The sequence below is a fragment of the Panulirus ornatus genome, chromosome 33, assembly GCF_036320965.1.
Source record: "Panulirus ornatus isolate Po-2019 chromosome 33, ASM3632096v1, whole genome shotgun sequence".
Classification (NCBI taxonomy): Eukaryota; Metazoa; Arthropoda; class Malacostraca; order Decapoda; family Palinuridae; genus Panulirus; species Panulirus ornatus.
Genome location: NC_092256.1, coordinates 16,273,552 through 16,284,062, shown reverse-complemented (window position 1 = coordinate 16,284,062; position 10,511 = coordinate 16,273,552).

Sequence of the window (10,511 nt, the reverse complement as noted above, 5' to 3'; positions counted from 1 at the left end):
ATGGGAGTGTCATCCACTCCTGTGGGAGTGTCATCCACTCCTGTGGGAGTGTCATTTCCACGCCTGTAGGGTTGTCATCCACTCCTGTGGGAGTGTCATTTCCACGCCTGTAGGGTTGTCATCCACGCCTGTAGGGTTGTCATCCACGCCTGTAGGGTTGTCACCCACTCCTGTGGGAAGTGATCGATGATGAGCACTTGACGTAACTTTCTGTATATCTACATATTTGTATATCTTTTCTTTAAAAATCTGTATAGATGTATCATTCTACAATTGCCCTGTGACCTGCTGACCATGAGTTTCTGTAACCCCCCATCACTGCCCCCCCTTCCCTTCCTCCTTCCCTGAGGCTGGGTTATCCTTCCAGTAGCAGGGAAATGTGGACTCCTTCGGAGTAGGAAGGTCCTCGACGTGACTGTGCGGCCTCTCGACATAAGTCGAAACATGCAGACTCGACGGAGACGACGATTCATCCGTGGTGTAACCCCCAGGGAGAGAGAGATAGATAGATAGATAGATAGAGAGAGAGAGAGAGAGAGAGAGAGAGAGAGAGAGAGAGAGAGAGAGAGAGAGAGAGAGAGAGAGAGAGAGAGAGAGAGAGAGAGAGAGAGAGAGATAGAGAGATAAGGTTCTTGATGGACTCCAAGGGTAACAACAAGGAACCTCACGAGGTCTAGCTAACATACTGAACCTACCCAGCAGTTGGGCCTTGTCATCATACTTCGGTATCGACAGCTTCGGCTATGAGTATAAACACCATATATGTCAGATAAACACCAGATATGTCAGATAAACACCAGATATGTCAGATAACCACCAGATATGTCAGATAAACACCAGACATGTCAGATAACCACCAGATATGTCAGATAAACACCAGATATGTCAGATAAGACTCTTCGTCAACAAGCACGAATCGAAGTGACCCAGTGAAAAAGGTTTCTGCCACACATCTTGACAGATTTAAGATGTTTATGGTCGCTTCTTGAGTGGAAGGACGAACACAAATGAAGCGCAGGGATAAAGAAAGAATGTTCATCTGAATGCCTCGCAGTCAGGAGGCAGTGTGTGAACATAGTGAGCGGGGCAACGGGAAGACGCAGTCTAACTTAATGGTTAACTTTAGCAGCATTTAAACACACCATCCATGGATTACGTGCAACCCACTCTTGCGGAAGGATGAGATCCTCTCCACTAGAGAGACACTGATTCAGTGGATGAATGTCTTATGAGGATTTACCAGACTGTATTGTCCTTAGGACTGGCGCAAGACGTCTCAAATTCCGAAACTCGACTTCCACTGCAGAAAGTAACGGGAGGTTCTGCAAGCTTAAGCCTTATAATGTTTCTGAGGTGGTTGTGTGTTGTGTGGGCTTAAAGGAGACACCAGCTTGGTTTAGTGGGTTCTGGGGGAGCTAAAGGGAAGGTAGTCATCTGTCACTGGACCACGTCTTTCAGAATTTGGTCTTAGACCGACGTCCCTGAATTTCCCATGTATATCTGGCTGACCGACCGACCAGACATCCAGATATGAACTTTCAATTAATTTTGTTAAGTGTTACTGTACTGTACGGATGGAAGTGGGCGTCTGTCTGTTGAGGGTAGTTAGCTAAAAGGATGACTATTTGTGGTCCAGGTAGTGAGTTGAAGGGATGAATGTATAAAGGGCAGTGGACTGAAGGGACGAACATGTGGAAGGTAGTGAGTGAACTGGAGGCACCAGCTCGTGGAGAGCAATGAGCTAGACGGATAAATGTGTGGAAGGTAGTAAGCTGGAGGGATGAGTGTGTGGTGAGGCAATGAGCATGTGGAGGAGCAGTGAGCCGGAGGGATGACTGTGAAGTCGGCAGTGAGGTGGAGGTTTGCACTACATCCCTCACTGAGGAGCGGGGCACTGTGTGTGTGTGTGTGTGTATGGCTGCAGATATCTCACCTACCGACCCCGTTTCATCAAGACATCTCCTTATCTATCAGCTACTTCAAAGGCCTCAAATTTCTGGCCATTCAACCTCCAAATCATAATGTTTTCTTGTACCTCCCCTCCAAAACCACTTACCATTACGAAAACAATGCGGCTGTTGAACAAGGATATCTTATGACGTACATTTGTTGAAGACTTTATAAACAACTTTCATATTTCATCGTTTGATATCTTCTTTTCTGTGATCGCAACTAACTGGAGGCATTGTTCAGAACTCACTGAGGTTGACATTTCCCTGTCAAGAGTTATATATGATGCTTTTCGTAGTCGATTCTTTTCTTGACTCTTTGTACTTTTGTACTCTATCACTACATAAGTCCATCGCTGTCAAATAATGGAGTCATTCCCTGATGTGCTGCCGCACCGAAAGGCTAATAATGTGACACTTCCTTGAAAAAGTAAAAAGTACCAAACCCGTGTATTAAGGTGGTATCTCATTATCAACACAGTTCTTTAGTTAAACCACACACACACACACACACACACACACACACACACACACACACATGGGTTTGGAAACACAAGTCTTCCATTAACGATCGTGTGAAGCTCGTGGCGTGTGTCTTTGTCCTCGCTTGTATATTTAATGAAGCACTCTATTTGCTGTTATTCTTCCACTAGCAAGTCCTTTAACGGGAGAGACTTCATATCCACTGACAGTTAACTGACTGTGTTTGATGGATGATCTCTTTCAGGATAGCATGCGTTGCCTCGAGGTGATGACAAGTGTATGTGTTGACGAAAGCACATCTTTCCCAACTTCTCCTCCATGTTTACACAGGGCTCCTTACGTCATTCGTTGCTATTACGTATTCCAAGTTGACGAGATGTTCCTTACAAGCCCCTGCACCCGTTATGTAAACCTAGTTTACACAGGGTTCCTTACGTTCTGTCTCTACCCTGTGTGTAAACCAAGTCTACAGAGTAATTCTTACATTCCCTGTCCCTACATACTCATACACACACACCAAGACGAGAGCTACGCCCTAGATCTACCAAGTAGCAATATAACTCGTCGTAGGTATTCGTAGGTACTAGGCACTCATACTCTCTCTCTCTCTCTCTCTCTCTCTCTCTCTCTCTCTCTCTCTCTCTCTCTCTCTCTCTCTCTCTCTCAGTATAACCAAAGCAAGAACAGCAACGGCGGTTGTACCTACAACAATAACAACAACAACACCAACAACAACAACAACATTCACCGCGATATAATAAAGCTGGACGTGCAGCCCCCAACAAATTTAACGCCATATGTAATGCATTTCCTATCAGCGGACATGTGTTCAAGTATATGTATTTATTAATACAAAAACAAACACACACACACACACAAAAAAAAAAAAAAAAATAGGGGGGGTTTTAATTTTTCATAACGGGTCTCGTGTCTCTCTCTGTGGCACAAAGAGTGAGTTTTGCATATACCAAAAGGGGAGGCTGGCTGTTCGCTCTAGTGAGTGCACCCAAACATCAGTAGATGTGGCAATGCTACACGCGTCAAGGGCGTGTTAAGCAGGAGGTCTTGATTAAAGTAAACATGTGTTTTGTGAGGCAAGGCGGACTCGTAATAAGTCATTATAGTGTGTTCTTACTTATCTCCCTTGTTTTGCTCTACCTGTTTGCCTTGAAGAGGGTGCGCATATATATATATATATATATATATATATATATATATATATATATATATATATATATATATATATATATATATATATATGTTTCTTCTTTTTTTCATACTATCTGCCATTTCTTGCATTAGCGAGGTTGCGCTAAGAACAGAGGACTGAGCCTTTGAGGGAATATCCTCACTTGGCCCCCTTCTCTGCTCCCCTTTTGGAAAATTAAAAATAAAAACGAGAGGGAAGGATTTCCAGCCCCCGCTCCCTCCCCTTTTCGTCGCCTTTTACGACACGCAGGGAAAACGTAGGAAGTATTCTTTCTCCCCTATCCCCAGGGATAATATATACATACATATATATATATATATATATATATATATATATATATATATATATATATATATATATATATATATATATATATACATGGTGCGTTCAAGTCTGGCAACATACGCATCATCAAATTTATCATGTAGACGAGAGAGAGAGAGAGAGAGAGAGAGAGAGAGAGAGAGAGAGAGAGAGAGAGAGAGAGAGAGAGAGAGAGAGAGAGAGAGAGAGGAACAACAATACGATATTCTAACATACCAACATCTAACTTAGGAGAATATCTTACACTATCTTCAGGCGTCTGTATTTACGAAGGAAGACGCAACTCATGTCCTGAATCCAATTTCATTGCTATGGGAGGAGGGCGTTCTGCAACATACTGATGTAAAAGTTAAAGATATTCTGTCAGCAATATACTAATGTAAGTAACCAAAAGGGGCAGCACTAGGATCATTCTCGCAGCTCAGTCGAGTGGGATGTCTCCAGCCTTGCCCTCGTCTGGTGGAAGAATGTATATGGTAAAATTAGAGAATGGAAGGCTATGTATGGGAAATCTAAAGAAGGAAGACCTGTTGGTCAAATACTTTCTTAATCTTATAAAGATGGTGCTGGGAAAAGTGCAGGAATACACGAAAGATGAATAAACTGCGACTGAAAGGAAAAAGCATGAATAATTTACCAAAGTTTCTGCTTACATAATCAAATTTGAATATCTTAACGACTTTCCCTTACATAAATGAGAACAATGAGTTAATACTACTAATAGGTTGTTATTATGGATGTATAACTTTATAACGCTCAAATGAGCGAATGAGAAATCGCTAAGTACACTACTCTCTTACACACGGTGAATTGAGGTGTCGAAGTAAGTGACAGTAAGGCGACAAACCCTGATTGGTCGAATGAATGCCACTCAGGGACCGGAGCACACTAGATGGGGTTAGTGAAGAGGGTTTGGCTAGTCATATAGCAAGACACTAAATTATAACTTGAGAAATGATTGAAGAGGAATTAGACTGTTTCTCTACACCTAGAAAACCATCCAGGATAGCATACTTTACGTTCATATATATATATATATATATATATATATATATATATATATATATATATATATATATATATATATATATATATATATATATATATATATATATATGTACACACACGTTATATATAATTTCCTAAATTACTAGCTCTGTGGCTGGCGTCAAGCACAGGTACAAAAAAAACGGTCATGCATGCAGTTGGGGGTGTCGGAGGGCCATGCATTATGCATAATTTGTATGAATAATGAATGAGGGACAAGCGAACATGAACTACATCGCAGTCGAGGTTAGCACGTTCATGCATCAAAATACAACGTTGCCAGCTCGACAGACTTATTCGGAGTCATAAATCATGACTACAGACCAAACAGACACTATGGTCTCCACCTTTCCTCCACCATCACCATCGTGTAGCCTCCACCACTTCTCCCTCATCACTTGGATAAAACGCTATAGTCCCCACCACTCCTCCTCCTCCCTCCATCTCCGTCAAGAGAGACTATACAGTCTCCACCACTTCTTCTCCCTCATCATCACCATTGCCCTCTGCCTGTACCCACACTATCACCCCCTCCACGTCCCTGCCTGTTCCCACACTATCACCACTCCAAATTTCCCAGTCGCGTCACTTGTAATTCACGTGATAGAATCTCTTTTTTTTTCCCCTGGAGCTGTTGAAGGTCAGTTCTCAGGGGTCAATCACCTCTGCTGATAGACAGAAGGTCAATTCGGAAGTGGTCAAACCCCCTCTCAAGATCGACGGAGATTCAGTACTTTGTGGTACACCACGTCTTTCGATTGACAAAAGGTCAGCTCTGAGGTGGTCAATCGCCCCTATTCATCGACGAAAGGTCATCTCTGAGGTGGGTGGGTGGGGAGAGGAGGGGAATCATGAGCATACATCGACCAAAAGGTTAGCTCTAAGAGGGGGGGGGGGGTATACGTAAGTATACTTCGACAACCACTTCCGTTCAGCTCAGGGAAGCATCGACCACGGCTTGAGGGAACGGTCATGGCTTCCAAATCCCGACCAAACCCACAGGAATCGATTCGTTACAGTTCTCTCTAAAAAAAAAAAAACCCACTGTACACCACTGGACTTTACACTGAAACAATTTCACCATTTACCAGTTCTACGGTAGTTTTACCGAAAGTAATAAGGTCGAGTCTTTTTAAATCAAGCTGATGGAAAAATATGGAATTGGATACCATAAGGCAAACTGTACAGGTAGAGCTTATGAAAACCTAATTAGATGTTCGGCTTTAGGTTTAAATTTTGCAATAAATTTTTGGTTGATTGGATGGACAGACGAAGGGCGTTATTTCACTACTATCCCTCCGAAAAAAGGTCAGTTTTTTTCCGGTGGGATATATATATATATATATATATATATATATATATATATATATATATATATATATATCACTATTGCACAACAAAAGGTCACACCTTAAGTCAAAACAGAACATCTAGCATACACTTATAACAGACCATCCCCACCCTGGAGACACACACTCGTTTATAACGTGTGTAATATCCTCAATACATCACAAAAATCCGCTTCTTCTTTTCTGTACGCAAGGTGAACGTAGAAACCGTATAGGACTGCTTTGCCTCTCGCTGCAACCCTTAACAAGGACATCTGCAGATCCTATTGAATCAGGAGACCGGGGGGGGGGGGGGAAATTCAGATCGCATTACCATCCATCATTGGATTATGATAATGTGCGCAAGGGAAGATGGTTGTTAAGGATACAATAGAAGGTAAGGGAGGAGGTAAGACCTCCCTCTCTGACTGTGGTGAGTGTGACGGTACGAGACGTGAGTGATGAGGGTACCAGACGTGAGGGTACGAGACGCGAGTGATGAGGGAACGAGACATGAGTGATGAGGGTACGAGACATGAGTGATGAGGGTACGAGACATGAGTGATGAGGGTACGAGACATGAGTGATGAGGGTACGAGACATGAGTGATGAGGGTACGAGGCGCGGGCGATGAGGGTACGAGGCGTGGGTGACGAGGGAGCGTGACGTGAGTGATAAGGGCATTTGACATGAGTCATGATGGTACGTGACGCGAGTAATGGTGCATACCGTAGAAGGCGACTAAAAGGAGAGGGACCGGGGACTGGAAATCCTCCCCTCTCGTTTTTTAATTTTCCAGAAGAAGGAACAGAGAAGGAGGCCAGGTGAGGATATTCCTTCAAAGGCTCAGTCCTCTGTTCTAAACGCTGCCTCGCTAACGCGGGAAATGGCAAAAAGCATTAAAAAAAAAGAAAATATATGTATGTATATATATATATATATATATATATATATATATATATATATATATATATATATATATATATATATATATATATATATATGATGCACCATCATACTATCTTACCAAGTGTGATAACAGTGTTACGGAACCCTGAGTCGTCACGTTGTGCTGGGCCGTAACATTACGCCCACTGGTTCTCTCCAGTGGACAAAACTATCTATTTTCCTTCAACCTTGCAGCTGGGCTCATTAAAGCCTCGCTCGTAATTTGTATTATTTATGTCGCACTTGCCATAGTCTGAGGAATATACATTTTATAATTTCATTCCCTCTGTCGTCTCCCCTTCCCCCCATCCCAAGCGACCTCCTCTTGAGGGATAGCGGGGAGGTTGCGTCTTAGAATACAAGATACGTAAAACTCATTGAAGTCTATGGGTACAGTGGTGTGGTGGTCTTAAGCGTGACGGTATGGGGACATGACGATGGCTTGGTTTGTCACCTAGGGATCAGGTCAAAAGCTAGGTCTATGAGGTCTTACGGGTTGTACCTTTAAGGTCAAAGGTCGTCCCGTCGTGCTCAAGCATTGTACAGTAAGTTTCGAGAGTTTAGTTACAGGTGCTGTCAGTAAAAGAAAACGAAGGATAGCTGCAATAAAAATGCAATATATATATATATATATATATATATATATATATATATATATATATATATATATATATATATATATATATATATATATCTTTTTTCTTTCTTTCAAACTATACGCCATTTCCCGCATTAGCGAGGTAGCGTTAAGAACAGAGAACTGGGCCTTTGAGGGAATATCCTCACCTGGCCCCCTTCTCTGTTCCTTCTTTTGGAAAATTAAAAAAAAAAAAAAATAATGAGAGGGGAGGATTTCCAGCCCCCCGCTCCCTCCCCTTTTAATCTACATATATATATATATATATATATATATATATATATATATATATATATATATATATATATATATATATATATATATATTCCTATAAAGCAATACAGACAAATATACAAAACACAACGATCGTTCAACTTTTCGAAGCACATCGGGAAGTAATGGAATCATGTGTAAACGTCGGCAGGTTATATCATTACAGTGTTTCAACTTGTGGATCTCGCTTCTAATGTCGGCAATCTCGGGTAAATATCCTGAACTTTGGCCGTTTTGGTAAAAAAAAGGTTTACGGTAGTCCAAGGGAGTTGTGCACTTCCGCGAGCTGACATATAGAGAGAGTAGGTATGACTGAGGATTTGCCAGCTGTCAGCTTAGCTGGCGTGGAGTGAACTCCTCTTCGAGATTTAGTCAGATGTGCTGACACCCATAGTCAGCTTATCTGACAGAACCATATAATGGATTATTTATTGTTATTATACTCCTCCTTATGCTCCAGATATAAAAGGGAGGTTTTGTTTTGCGATCATTGTGTGAAACCGAAATAAATTACTTTTATTCTCATGTAGAAAAAAAAGACTTTGAGTAAATTGATCTCATTAAGGACGACAGCACGACCCTTGACCTCGAGGGAACGACCCTTAAGCACGACGTACGACGCTTGAATACGATGGTGCCAAAAAAAAAAAAACCTTATATGTAGGACGCTCCGACCCTTAAGTATGATGATCTAATGACCTGCCCTTTGACCTGACCCTTAGGGGTCAGGTCATGATTCTGTTATTTTCGTACTCCAGTGATGAATGTTGTACAACCTATGGCAGGTTCAGTTTATTTCATGAGCGTGGAAAGGCTATGTGTGTTAGCTCATCCATGGGCATATTAGGCGTCAGAAATATGTCGACAAGGACACATTCATGAGTGACAGACGCGTACTGGTGACAGGGGAAACCTGCTCTCCATCACTGTCTATAATGTGTCTCCATCATCTCCAGTGAGAAAAGACAGAAATATGAATATCAATCTCTCTCTCTCTCTCTCTCTCTCTCTCTCTCTCTCTCTCTCTCTCTCTGCCTCCAAATCATAATCGTTGAGTCGGTCATATATATGTACATAAATATATATATACATACGTATATCAAATGACCACATATATATGTCTTAAATCACTAGGTCATAATAACATAGTTGCGGGACTACGTACATATAGCTAATCAACGGAGAAGTCAGTAAACATCACCTCCACGTAGCCTCTGTTTACCTACCACTCCTGCGTCAGTCGACCCTGGAAACTAATTCCAGGGACGTCGCTGCTCCAGAAACAAATGTTGTCTAGTGTTTGTGACTGGCGTTTGACTGGGGGAAGCCTTCGCCAAGGCACCACCTGTGAGCAATGCTCTTACGTTGTTCGAGGTGCTCGTCTCAGACCCCGAAGAACGAGAGACGACACCTGAGACTTCGAGTGACTTAAGAAGAGAAAAAAGCCGACTGAAGCATATGAGCTTTGGATATATAGCCTCACTGAAGTCATCCAGGCCAAAACTATAAAGCTGGGTATGCGTTAGAGTAAACAACCAATATTATAGGTACTCTTGCACGTAGACTCGTGTGTCTCAAAGAGTTATCCTTTCAAAGGTTGTGGAATCTCGTACAACCATGTTGTTGCGCCCTACTCCACTCGTAAGACGGCGTCTCTTATGCAACGTTCATTCACTTTTCCTTATGAATGTTCTTCAGTGTATAACCTGAGTTATTCATAACGAGTCATGAACGTTCCTGCAAGATGAGGATCCCTAATCGCTCGTCGGAAGGTTGGCTCGTTATGGAGGTGTTTTGGATCATTTCCACATCTCGATCGGTAACCTTCGCTCATGAAATTTCGATCCATCCTACCGACTGACTCGTCAGTTTTCATTAATCTAGTTTGCACTGCTGAAGGGATTTGCAAAGATCAAAATGTCATTGATCTTCGTCTATCTATTCATCTATCTATCTACTGACAAGCCGAGTTGCAGTTAGGTAAAAAGGTGTGTAGATCTGACAAAAGATCTTGCAAGAGTAGGCCTGGCTATAGTTATCTAACACGCTTCATTAATTACCAATTTATTTCCGTATGTAATTTCCCGTCAATTTTCTTTTTTTCGCTCATGAAGCTGGGAAATACGGAACTGAAAAAAACTTGTGTTTTGTAAACAAGCACACAAATAAACAAAAGAAGAAATGAAGAAATAGCTGTAAGAAAAGTGAAATAAAAATAGACAGGAAAAAAAGAATAAACAGGACGAGTTTTTTTGTCTTTTTCTTTTTTTTTTTTTTTGTTTTCTTTTACCATAGACGCGGCGCCACACCGA